This window comes from Solanum dulcamara, chromosome 9, assembly GCF_947179165.1.
Source record: "Solanum dulcamara chromosome 9, daSolDulc1.2, whole genome shotgun sequence".
Classification (NCBI taxonomy): Eukaryota; Viridiplantae; Streptophyta; class Magnoliopsida; order Solanales; family Solanaceae; genus Solanum; species Solanum dulcamara.
Window position 1 is genome coordinate 36695183 of NC_077245.1, and position 14254 is coordinate 36709436.

The window sequence follows — 14254 nt, forward strand, 5'->3', positions numbered from 1 at the left end:
GTTGTTTAAACAATCAAAAGTTGTTTAGTTCAAACAACCAGAAGATATTTAAACAACCCTAAGTTGTTTAGGTGTTTTTTACAACCCTCTTATATGTTGGACCTATTTGTAAATAACAAAACTTTGGGGTGTATAAAAATATTCTTTTTTAAATTAGCATAACTCATTAATAACTAATTATACTAGAGTCCCTTTTACCCAATTTTTAAAACTTGTGTCCTATATCCTCAAATAGATAACTCAAAAGTCTCTTTTAATTAAAATCTCCGTGTTTCTTTCTGTTGGCTTTTAAAACTAATTGTTATTAAGGGTTACGTTTCAGTGCCTTAAGGTTAATTGCCGGTAAATATTGACTTTAAACTATTATTTAGTGGCAATTATATTATTATTGCTAAATAATTGTCACTAATTCCTCTTTTGTTGTTGTGTATATGTACAAATTCAAAAAGAAATCACTTAAAGATTTTTTAGATCAATTGAGATTTTTATTTCAATTTTCTCAACTAATATGATCACGTGATGAAAATTGTTTCACTTATGTATGTAAAAATTAAAAGACAGTCAGATTTCATAGAATTGGTATCCCATATTAAATACAATTCTTATTCAAGAAAATGACTTAATTAAAATTATTAAAAAATTTCAGCAAAATTGGGCAAGATCTCTTATACATATTTTTTAGTAGGCCACTAAATTACCTGTCCATTCATATTCAAAGTGAAAAGAAAAAACACAAATTTCAAATCACCATGAGAATTCACATAATATCAACAATATTAATCAGTAGACTACAATTTATTTATTCATTTCTAATTACTTTATCTAGTCTAAAAATGAGGTATAAAGTCTTCTTACCACACATTTTTCTCCTAAAGCTTGAAAATTTTCAACTATTTGATTAGCGAGCTCTCTACAATAAACAAAGCAAAAATATCATCGAAAAACTTTTATAAAAAAATTACCTGGTAATTAAAAAAAGGGGACCATAAAGCACACTATTGCATATTTTACTTCAATTTCAAATCCTAAAAGCTTCATATTCTTAAGTTATTTGAATTGCAAACTCACTAAAATACGAAAAAAAAAGAAGTTCAATATAAAAGATACTTACTTCAAAAGATACTATTAAATAAGTTTGATACACATCAACTAATCATTTACTAATTGTCTAGGAATTAATTTTTAAAAGAACTTTATATAACATAACAATTGAGGTATATCTAAAGAAAAAAGCAGAGTAAGTTGACATTTGCATCAACTACTTGATCAAAATTCTGATATGAAACTATCATACATTAATGAAAATTCATATTTTTATCCAAGTCAACCACGGTATTTTCTCTTTTATTCATTAATAATACTTTAAAAAACAAAGGTTATGTAACATCACAATGAGATGAAGCAAGATAGAAATCAATACCTTCTCATTCGTTGATGATCAAAGGATGAAAAACCAAAATAATGTTGCGTTGTGTTGTCAAGGCATTAACAACTAATGATAAAGAACATTTGTAATATTGTAAATATGTGAAACTGGTTTGATTTTTGACAAAAATAATTTTCTTGAGCAACACATATTTTGAAAAAAAATCACCAAAAGAAATTAGAATTTTGACAGCAAAGTGAAGATTTGCGTAGAATTAAGAAGTTGTTTTTGCTGAAAAATCTTTAAAGTGAATCTCAATTGCATATATTTTGTGCAAAATGAAAATAATGTGTGTGGAATTTCATTAGATATATTGTTGTAGTTGAAAATAATGTGTATGCATTTATTAGGGTGAGAACGTGTGGGAAAAAAGGAAAAAGAAAAAATAATTGCAAACTGCTTCATGCCAGTAATTTTTATTCACAATGCAAAAAATAAATGTAAGTAAAATATAAAATTGTTGATAATCGAACGTTTTGACTATTTTATACTTTTTATGTCAAATAATTAAGTAGTTCTTTTATTGTTGGAGCTATATCTTAAATTTACTAAAGTGTACATTAATAAGTCATTTGGCTAATTCTCATGCTTCTGCCCCTGCTTTAATACAGAATATAAGTATAGATATAGATGGAAATACATAGATACAAATTTGTGGTTAATGCCTATCGCATAAGCCCTAATTTGATCCAAAAATTTCTGATTTCATGGCCTTTTCGGCACTGGTCAGTGATCATAGGGCTGGCCAGTCGTCCTTGTTACAAGAATCTTCGTTCCCTCCTTTTAGTAATAGTATGTCTTCAACTAGGAACCCTAGTTTGCCTATCGTGCTTAATGACTCACCTAATGAGGGTGGTAAGTGTAGTACGCCAAAAGAAAAATATGCTAATGTTCTCAAGAATCCTAATCCAGTGGTTCCTAATGCTATCTCATGGGTTGAGCCTATTTTTATGAAGATAGTCTCGTATGTCAATGGTATTCCGAGAATTGTATGGACTAAAGATGAAGTGAAAAGAATGAATACCATTGAAAACCTCCAATTTGCAATGATTGAAAAGTTTTCATATGGATGGCCTGATTTAGAAGAACTTAGGATGATTATCCCTCGACAATGCAACATCAAAGGAGATTGTAGAATAGTTTATTAAAAAATCGTCATGTGCTCACAAGGCTCGATCAACAAGAGGATTTTATAAATCTGATGTCAAAAAACATCTATTATATATTGGCTAAGGACGGATATTTTTATTCCATGAGGCCGCTAATATATGATGAGAAATTTAAAGTCAATAAGGAAACTACATAGGCTATGTCTTGGATCTCCTTCCTTGATCTCAAGCCAATATATTTTGTTAAAGAATCTATTTTCTCCTTGGCTACAGCAGTGGTAAACCTTTACACTTAGATTCATCCACAATTAACAAGATCAGACCAAGTTGTGCAAGAGTGAAAGTGGAAGTTGATCTTTTGTTTGATTTTCCAAAGTATGTGGAGATGAAAATTGTGAATGAAGGGGCCAAGAAATCAAGAATCGAACAAGTAAAGATTCATTATGACACGGTCCCTTAGTATTGTAAACATTGTAAAGTACAAGGGCATGCTAATGAAGAATGTAGGAGTTTACACACGGAATTAAAGAAAACAGCTGAGGTGACAGAACAAATAGGTGTAAAAGAATTAGCACAAGAAGAAACAGTCAATCTAGAGGAGGATAAGGAGAAGGGGAATAACCAAAGGAGGAGGAAGAGAATTATAAACAGATACTGGAACCCTAAAGGCATAATTTTCAATAAAGAGACAGTGAAGGAGTCTAATCAAAGTGAGAATGCCTCAACTCTCATCAATGTAGCTACGAATAGGAATCCATTTGCTATCTTAGCAAAAATGGATAATAAGGCAATCAGTCAATCAGTTCCAAAGAATGCAGAAGTAAGGCAACAAGGTAATACACATACAGAAATAGAATCAAAAAAACAACACAATCCAGAGATTATAGAAGAAGAAAGTCGACAAAATCATCAAAAGAAGTCCACCAAAGATTGGGTCACCAAATCTTTTGATGTTCCACAAAAAAAGTTGAATGCGTGTACCAGCAACAATACTATAGAGCAGCAAAAGCTGCATGATGACACTGATACTGGAAAGGGAAGGGGGAAATCAGTTGAAGAGAGTTCCAGAGTTGCTGTTAGCTGTAATCTACAGAGGAATGCATATGTAAATCAAAAAGAAGTAAATCAGAATAGTTATGTAGCAAAAGATATGTCTGAAGATAATGATGATAAAAATAGAGAGGAAGATTTGAATACATCAATTATGAGTAGTGATAATCAAGGAGGTTTTGATACTAAGGAGATGTTAAGGAATGCATATTATGAAGAACCTCTTCAAGTTGTGGCTTTGCTGGAAGGAAGATTTCCTTCTAAAGGGGAGCATACTCAGATACTATAGATAGAAAATGGAACTGGCAAAACAGATGAAGTGGTACCTACTCAGGAACAATAATTAATCAGCACTATAACTAATGCTTCTGTAGCTAAAAATGGGATACAAAAATCAACCCCTATTGAGAAGTTACATTCTATAGTTTCACATCAAAGTATACAGAAGGAGACAATCATAAACACAAAAGGTGATACATAAATTGTGAAGGATACTGATAGAATTTTTATCCGAATGTGTTTTCCAATAATGTTGACCAAAGTCAATTCTAGGCCAAACTTCAAAGGCTAAAACACCAAATGGCCCCAAACTTGCACTGAATGCCTCGATACTCATGCCAATTGTGCTACTAGCCTAATTTGACCATTTTGGATTTGATGCAACCGTCATAATTTCATTTTGAGGTGTTTTACCCATTGTTATGACCAAAATCAATTTTTCAAGTTTCAAAAGCTCCAAAATAGGGAAACGGGCATAAAACCCAAATGAACGATCAGACAACCGAATAGTCAATGCCAGAAAATCATAAATGACTTGGGGCCGCAACAAGAATGCTCTAAATGAAGAAAAGAAGGCATTAAGGCAAAAATGACTTAGAGGTTCATTACATCGTTACTAAAATTGTCTACGGTAAATGTATAGAAATCTCATTCATCATAAGATTAGGATCAATTCCTTGGTATGCAATTGTATTAGTTGTGAATTAAGGTGGTTCTATGCTCATATCTCAAAGTTAATTTGAAAGTGTCTTTCCGATTTAGTTTCAAACTTAAGTTTATACTAAGGTCAACTTCAAATGACCATAACTCTCAAACTATAATGAATTAGGTGGCTCATGACCTATCAAATTAAAAGTATATGAGTCTTCTTTTTATTTCTACCAATTTTGCCTCATTTGGAGTTTGAAGTAAGACGTTATGCCTATTTTACTAAATATTATCCGGGCTAAGGTGCCATGTCAGAATTCGACAGGCCAGAATTTAAAAGTGGCATATTTTTACTATCTCATTTTTCTCTTAAGTTCTAAAATAGAGAGGGCTACCCTAGAAATCACCAAAAAACTTCTCTAGGCTTGGAGAGAAGGGAAGAAGGGAGTTCTAGCACAACAAAGGCTACAACCCATGGATTTTAGGCCCGTGTCCATAGTTTCTCCTTCTGAAAGTCAGGGATCGTACTCTAAGCCTTTGACAACGTCTTAGAGTCAAAGTAGGCTAGGTTTTATCAATTTCGTGGTTATATATTCATTCCCATCACTTAATATAATGTAGATTGACGGGAGATTTCATGTCTTGGCTTTCAGGCATGGAGTCTAGATAGTTAAATAATTGTCAATTGTTGTTTAGAGTTGGAATTTATGATGTGGGTCATGAATTATTATATGACTAGTGATAAAGGTCCAATCTTTAAATGTTAATCTTGGTAAAATTATTTAGAAAGCCAATGACTCTTGTGAGATTATGTGTAGACAACTGTTGGGTTATTATGAGATCCTGAGACTTGTGGGTTATGGCTATTGGGTTGCATATGGGGATAGGCTTAAATAACAAGGGGTCGTTTGGTAGAGTATATTAGTAGTACCTTATTTGATACACTCTATTGTATATTAAGGTGTGTATTACTAATACCATGAATTTCTAGAGAAATGCAAGGTGATTTAATGCATGTATTAACATGATTAAAGATCCAATTACACCTCAAAATCCTTTTTACATCTTTTCCACCATAATTGTTGAGAATATATTTATAAATAAATATTTTTTGTAACACCCCAATTTATTTCTAAAAATTATTTATTTATTTATTTTAGTTATGTTTTTGGATGATCTGACTTCAGGAGGACATAACCCTATCAAAATTTGAAAATTTGGGAAAACCCATAAAATTAAAGTTGTTGATAATTGAAATACCTTTCCAACCATAGGTCATGGGCTTATATATAACATCGGAATAAAAAGTTATTGACATTATAAGGCAGAAGGGTCAAGATGGGCAGAAAGTTTAGCCCAACCCAATTCCAAGTCGGGTCAGCCCACATTTCTTACCATGTAAGAGATAAGTTCAGCCTTATCTCTTTCCTTTCATTCAATATACTTCCAGAACACCATAGAGATATATATATAGAGAGAGAGAGAATTAAAAGTCATTTTTAACCCAAATTCGAGTCCCGATTTCCGAAGCTCGTGAAGAGAAAAACGTTGCACGTTGCGTTGTCTTCATTTTGAGCTAAAAATCAGATAAGAAGGAGTGTATTAAGGTGGTTGACTTATACTTCAAGGTAAGATTGAGGTGTTGTTTTACCTTATTATCAAGCTTGTTTAGAGATTTAACGGATTAGAACGGAGAAAATAGTGTTATAAACTTGTTTGTTGCTTTGTTGGAATTTATGGATTAGGGGATGTTTTGGTTGGATTAAATGGGTATAATTAGTTAAGTTATGAAGTATAATGATTGTTTATATTGTTGTTGATGTTCTTGATAAGTTGTTGTCGAAATTGGGGGAATAAACTTTGCTTGCAAACCCGTTTTTGGTTGGGACTGCTGTTAGTAATTGTAGTATAACTCCTTGTGTAAAACTTAGTTTTGAGTGATTCAAGATGTTTTGGAAAGCTATTTCATAGGGATATAACTTTTATTTAGTATCTAAAATCCAGTTTTGCTTTTATTGACTCGAAAAAGGGTGATGAAGTACAGGGGAGGTGCTGCCCAGATTTTGGTCTAAAAATCCTTCATGGACTGCTGTGGGTATTTTGAGCATATCTTGTTGTAAATAATTGATGTATGGGTGATTCAAAGTTATATATGACCCTAAGATATATATCTATAACTTTCTTTGAGGACAAAAAGCCTAATTCCCCTATTTACCCCTTCGAAACTGAGCAGCAATACAAGACAGTAGTGCTGCCCAGAATTTCCGTTTTGATACTTTGGGTTGATTTTCAGTGATTTTATGTTTAGTTTTGATATGCTGGAACTTTTAAACGTAAGTAAATATTTGATTGTGTATTTAAGGTGTACATTCTCTTATACAAGCTAAGAGGAACTGTTTGACGAAGTGGATTTTGGTTGATCTATGACATAGAGAAATTGAACTCCTCGAGTGGTGGTAGAACTTGTTGTGTTCTAAAATGACAAGGTTCGTGTATAAACTTGAACTTGAAATATTTTATTTTTCTAAAATTTGAAGTATTTTGTTGGGTTGTTTCCTTACTCCTTGTTTTGTATTTTGGTATGACTATTATCTCAAGTATTGCAAAACTTTCGCTGAATTGCCCACTTGTACGAATTGCTTGATCATTTTGCATTTTTGTTGGGAATTTGTCCTTCTTGTTACGGTGACTTGTCATCGATATTGGCATGCCTCTCGATTCAGATCTTGCCCATTTTGACTTTGGATTTACATTTCGTCTTGACGATGGATTTTCGTCCATTTTTTAGTACGAGTGAAAAGCCACTTTCAACATGGTCTTTGATCTTCTTAATATTGGGTGACGACCCTTCTTGATATGGACACTTCTTGATTTCGGGGCTTCGGTCCGTCTTGATATTGATTGTGCTTAGTGTGAAGGCATGACGTACATATGGGGTGAAATTGATTATTTGACTACTCTTTTAAATTAAATTATAAGCATCCTTGGTATTTAAGCCTTTGAATATTAGTATTGATATTTTGAAACTCTCCAAGATTTGTATTCGATACTTGATATACTTGTTCACTTGGACTTAATGCTACCTTATTAAACCGCTTATGATGAAAAAGGAAATTTGAGAATTTTTAATGGCTCTAAGTCCAAAGGTTATACACCACTAAGCTTTATGCTTAGCGATAGTTGTTTTCTATCGTAGGTGATGTGCGAGACGGGATATGAAGATGGCCGTGTGGAGTAGACTTTTTGAGAGCTCTTTTGAAGATCACATATGCATATACATCTAGATTTTGTATATTATTTTGGGGACTTGTACATGATACATGTGTGGCACTTATGTATGAAATTTTGAAGGCTTGTAACTTGAACCAAGTGACTAATTTTGTTATTTTAGAGTGTGCTTTTAACTCAAATTATGCAATGTACTAGGTTATATTTTGACTTGTCATTATGCACGAAGGAAGATAATATTTTTGTGATAATTACTTATTTGAAGTTTTGTGTATTTATGGACCTGCAGTATTGTTGAATTGGAAATTATTTTTTTTAAAATAAAACTCCTATATCGTATTTCAATAAGTTTTTTTAGGGTAAAAAAATAGTAATAATTAGTTTTTGTTTCGTAAGTGGTATTCTCCTAAAAGGGGATGCTACAAGAGTTGGTATCAGAGCCTAGGTTTATAATTCTAGGACTTTTGTTGTGATTTGTTGGCATACTATTTTCTTTTGTCCCGTATATTTTTTTCCTATATATAGCGCATATGCATCATGTGCATGTCCCTAATGCAATGTGATCTTCCCTTATTTAGGAGTCAATTCGTGGCATCTTCTACTTCTAATAGACTTATGGAAGCCGCTCGTGAGGGGGAAAATAACTCTAATGCCCAACCTCACCTACAAGAAGGGGTTGGAGAACATTTTTCTGATCCTAATCCTCTTAGCACAAGTGGATCTAAAGCGGGAAATAATCGGGGCACAAGAGTTGGGCCACACCCCCAAATGAGTCATAGTGCTCCTGCTGCTGATCCTCTTTTCAACAAATGGCTGATTTCTTTCATCACATGGCTAGAAGAATGCCTGACCCTGATAAAATGAACTATGAGAAAATGAGAAAAATGGGGGGAGTTGAGTTTGAAGGAACTGTTGACCCTACCGATGCCGAGCAGTGGTTGGAATGAATTGAAAGAGTATTCGAGCGGTTAGAGTGTTCAGACACTTCCAAATTTAAGTATGCTGTCTCACTGTTACAAAAAAATGCCTATGATTGGTGGATAAGTGTACCGAATGCCAGGGCAAAACCTCCTGTTCTTACTTGGGATGATTTTGTGAAGGAATTTCGTAAGAAGTATGTCCCACCTGGTTATCACGATGCAAAGAAAAAAGAGTTCTTAAATTTAGAGCAAGGGAGCATGTCTATCGCTGAATATCAGCAGCAATTTCTCAGGCTGTCCCGCTATGCTGGGGGTATTATTAATGATGAAAAAGATAAGTGCAGGCGGTTCGAAGATGGTTTGAATGATTCTATCAGAAAATATGTAGCGGTCCTACAACATGAAAATTTTTGTAAATTAGTTTCAGCTGCTCTTACTTGGGAAAGGATCGACAAGGAACAAACTGGTAGAAGTGAACACAAGTTCAGGAAAGCTTATGCAGATTCAGGAGGTCCATCAAAAAGAGGGAGATTTGACAGTTCCACAGCTAATACTTTTCGTAAGATAGCCCAACATAAGCAGAATAGATCAAGTTACTCTACTGCCAGCACTCCAAGCTATGGTCAAGGCAAGACTCATATACCCACTTGTGCACAATGTGGAAAAAATCACTTTGGTACTTGTAGAAGAGCTTCTGGCGCTTGTTTTAATTGTGGGAGCTTCGATCATAAAGTAAGGGATTGTCCTAATCCTAATCCCATTTCTTCTCCGCATATGGAAGTCTCTGTTCAGAAACCTATTACCACTCAATCTCAAGGGAATAGAGGTGCAAGATCTAGAAACACACAAGCAATAGGTGCAGGTGGATCCAATCAAGCGAGTGGATCAAGAGCTACAGTACGAGCTTATGCGATGAGACAGATGGATGAACAAGATGGAGCAGATGTGGTTGTTGGTAAATTTCACTTATTCGACTTATGTGTCATTACATTATTTGATCCTGGTTCTACACATTCGTATATTTGTTCATCATTGGATTTTCCTGAAAATGTGAAGCCTGTGAGACTCGATTATGGTGTGCTTGTCCAAAGTCCTTTGGGTCAACAGGTTGTTTGCAATCAAATCTATTGAGGTTGTCCCTTCATGATTCAAAACCTGGTCCTTCCTGCTAATTTGATTGAAATGCCTTTCCATGATTTTGATATTATTATCGGTATGGATTGGCTTTATAAATATCATGCAGTAGTGGATTGTAGGTCTAAGCATGTGACTTTTAAGGACCTTGCATTTTCACACATTATTGTGCAGGGTAAAAGGTCATTGTCCTCTAATATTATTTCTGTGGCCTTAGCAAAAAAGATGATTCATCGGGGTTGTAGTGTGTATCTTTCTCACATAATTGATACACGTATGGAGAGTCCTATTCTTAAAGATATACCTACTGTGTGTGACTTTTCTGAAGTGTTTCCAGAAAATCTTCCTGGGTTACCACCAGAAAGAGAAGTTGAATTTCCGATTGAGCTCATTCCTGAATCTACTCCTATTTCTATCACTCCTTATAGGATGGCACCAACAGAATTAAAGGAATTGAAGACTCAATTGCAAGAACTTCTTGAGAAAGGTTTCATTCGTCTAAGTGTTTCTCCTTGGGGAGCCCCTGTGCTATTTGTGAAAAAGAAAGATGGTACTCTTAGACTTTGTATTGACTATAGACAATTGAATAAAATAACAATCAAGAACGGATATCCATTACCAAGAATTGATGATTTGTTTGATCTACTGAAGGGTTCTAATTTATTCTCAAAGATTGATTTAAGGTCTGGGTATCACCAACTGCGTGTTAGAAAGGAAGATGTTCCTAAAACTACTTTTAGAACTCGATACGGTCACTATGAATTCTTAGTGATGCCATTCGGATTAACTAATGCGCCTGCAATATTCATGGATTTGATGAATCGAGTATTTAGGCCTTATCTTGATCAATTTGTGGTGGTATTTATAGATGATATTTTAATATATTCCAAGAATGAAGAAGAGCATGATAAACATCTTCGAATTGTTTTGCAAATTCTGCAAGAGAAGAAGCTTTATGCTAAGCTTTCTAAATGTGAATTTTGGCTCGATGAAGTGGCCTTTCTGGGACATATTGTGTCGGCCGCAGGTGTGAAAGTGTATCCTGGTAAGATTCAAGCTATTGTTGAATGGATACCACCTAAAAGTCCAACTAAAGTAAGGAGTTTCTTGGGTTTAGCGGGATACTATAGGAGGTTTGTCAAAGGCTTCTCCATTATCGCCTCCCCTTTGACTAAACTTTTGAGGAAGGATGTCAAGTTTGTATGGGATGACAAATGCCAGGAAAGTTTTGAAAATCTCAAATCCTTATTGACACAAGCTCCTATACTTACTCTACCAACTGAAGGTAAAGAATATGTGATATATAGTGATGCTTCTCATCATGGTTTGGGTTGTGTACTGATGCAAGAAGGGAAAGTGGTTGCATATGCTTCCCGAAAATTGAAACCACATGAATTGAACTATCCTACTCATGACCTTGAGCTCGCTGCCATAGTGTTTGCCTTGAAAATTTGGAGGCATTACTTATATGGCGAAAAGTGTCACATATTTACTGATCACAAGAGTTTGAAGTACTTGGGTACACAGAAAGAGTTGAATTTGAGGCAACGTAGATGGCTTGAACTCATTAAAGATTACGACTGTACCATTGACTATCATCCTGGTAAAGCCAATATAGTTGCGGATGCTCTAAGTCATAAAGCCTTTGCTAGTTTATCTATTAATCCTCTGACTTCATTTCTTGACTTACGAGCCATGAATGCTTGTCTTGCATTTAATTCTGATGGCTCTATTGTTGCTAGGTTGCAAGTCAAGCCAATTCTACTTGAACAGGTGAAAGAAGCACAATAGTTAGATGAGAAGCTTGTAAAATTGATCAAAGAAGTTCAAACTGGATGAAAGCTTGATTTTACTTTAGGGGAGAATGGTGCTCTATTTTATCATAATAGGTTATGTGTTCCAAAGGATGACAACTTGAGGAAAGAGATTTTGAATGAAGCACATACGTCACCATATGTAATGCATCCTGGAGGGACCAAAATGTACCAAACCATCAAAGAACACTACTGGTGGAATGGTATGAAGAAGGACATTGCGGAATATATTTCTAAATGCTTAGCTTGTCAACAAATAAAGGCCGAGCATCAAGTCCCAGCAGGATTATTACAACCCCTATCAATACCTGAGTGGAAATGGGAAAGAATAACCATGGACTTTATTTCTGGGCTTCCACGTACCCAAAGAAATCATGATGCAATTTGGGTTATAGTTGATAGGCTCACTAAAAGTGCTCATTTCTTGGCCATCAGAATGGACTACCCACTTGAACGTTTAGCAGAATTGTACGTTAATGAAATTGTGAGGCTACATGGAGTTCCTGTTTCTATTGTATCTGACCGAGACCCGAGGTTTACATCTAGATTCTGGACTAGCTTGCAAGAAGCTTTGGGCACTAGGTTGAACTTTAGTACATCTTTCCATCCTCAGATAGATGGTCAATCCGAGAGGGTGATTCAAATCTTGGAAGATATGCTTCGAGCTTACATTATGGAATTTGAAGGTAGTTGGGACAGACACCTAGCCTTGGTAGAATTCGCTTATAACAATAGCTACCAATCAAGCAATTGCATGCCACCCTATGAAGCCTTATATGGGAGAAAGTGTAGAACTCCTCTTTGCTGGAGTGAAGTTGGTGAACGAAAACTGGTTGGTCCTGAGATTGTGCAACAAACTGAGGATAAGGTAAAAATCATCAAGGATCGTCTAAAAATTGCTTCAGATAGACAAAAGTCTTATGCTGATCTTAAGAGGCGTGAAATTGAATATCAGGCAGGAGACAAGGTATTTTTAAAGGTTTCTCCATGGAAGAGAATTATGAGATTTGGCCAAAAAGGGAAACTTAGTCCTCGATTTGTTGGACCATATGAAGTACTTGAGAGAGTTGGTCCAGTTGCATATAAACTAGCGCTTCCACCGGAGTTAGATAGAATCCACAATGTCTTCCATGTTTCTATGCTTAGAAGATATCGCTCAGATTCATCTCATGTTCTTCCTGTTGAATCCATTGAGGTCAATCCTGACTTGACATACGAAGAGGAACCTATCAAAATCTTGGAGCATGATACAAAAAAGCTTAGGAACAAGAAACTCCCTTTAGTAAAGATCCTTTGGAGAAATCATTTTGGCAAGGAAGCTACATGGGAGAGAGAAGAGGATATGCGACTCCAACATCCACAGTTGTTTTGAGGAGACTATCAGGTAAATTTCGGGATGAAATTTCTTAACGGGGGTAGAGTTGTAACACCCCAATTTATTTCTAAAAATTATTTATTTTATTTTTTTAGTTATGTTTTTGGATGATCTGACTTCAGGAGGACATAACCCTATCAATATTTGAAAATTTGGGAAAACCCATAAAAAGAAAGTTGTAGATAATTGAAATACCTTTCCAACCATAGGTCATGAGCTTATATATGACATCGAAATAAAAAGTTATGAACATTATAAGGTAGAAGGGTCAAGATGGGCAGAAAGTTTGGCCCAACCCGATTCCAAGTCGGGTCAGCCCACATTTCTTACCATGTAAGAGATAAGTTCAGCCTTATCTCTTTCCTTTCATTCAATATACTTCCAGAACACCATAGATATATATATATATAGAGAGAGAGAATTAAAAGCCATTTTTGACCCAAATTCGAGAAAAATATTGCACGTTGCGTTGTCTTCATTTTGAGGTAAAAATCAGAGAAGAAGGAGTGTATTAAGGTGGTTGACTTATACTTCAAGGTAATATTGAGGTGTTGTTTTTCCTTATTATCAAGCTTATTTAGAGATTTAACGGATTAGAACGGAGAAAATAGTGTTATAAACTTGTTTGTTGCTTTGTTGGAATTTATGGATTAGGGGATGTTTTGGTTGGATTAAATGGGTGGAATTAGTTAAGTTATGAAGTAGAATGATTGTTTATATTGTTGTTGATGTTCTTGATAAGTTGTTGTTGTCGAAATTGGGGGAATAAACTTTGCTTGCAAACCCGTTTTTGGTTGGGACTGCTGTTAGTAATTGTAGTATAACTCCTTGTGTAAAACTTAGTTTTGATTGATTCAAGATATTTTGGAAAGCTATTTCATAGAGATATAACTTTTATTTAGGATCTAAAATCCAGTTTTGCTTTTATTGACTCGAAAAAGGGTGATGAAGTACAGGGGAGGTGCTGCCCAGATTTTGGTCTAAATATCCTTCATGGACTGTTGTGGGTATTTTGAGCATATCTTGTTGTACATAATTGATGTATGAGTGATTCAAAGTTATATATGACCCTAAGACATATATCTATAACTTTCTTTGAGGACAAAAAGCCTAATTCTCCTATTTACCCCTTCGAAACTGAGCAGCAATACAAGATAGTAGTGCTGCCCAGAATTTCCGTTTTGATACTTTGGGTTGATTTTCAGTGATTTTATGTTTAGTTTTGATATGCTGGAACTTTTAAACGTAAGTAAATATTTGATTGTGTATTT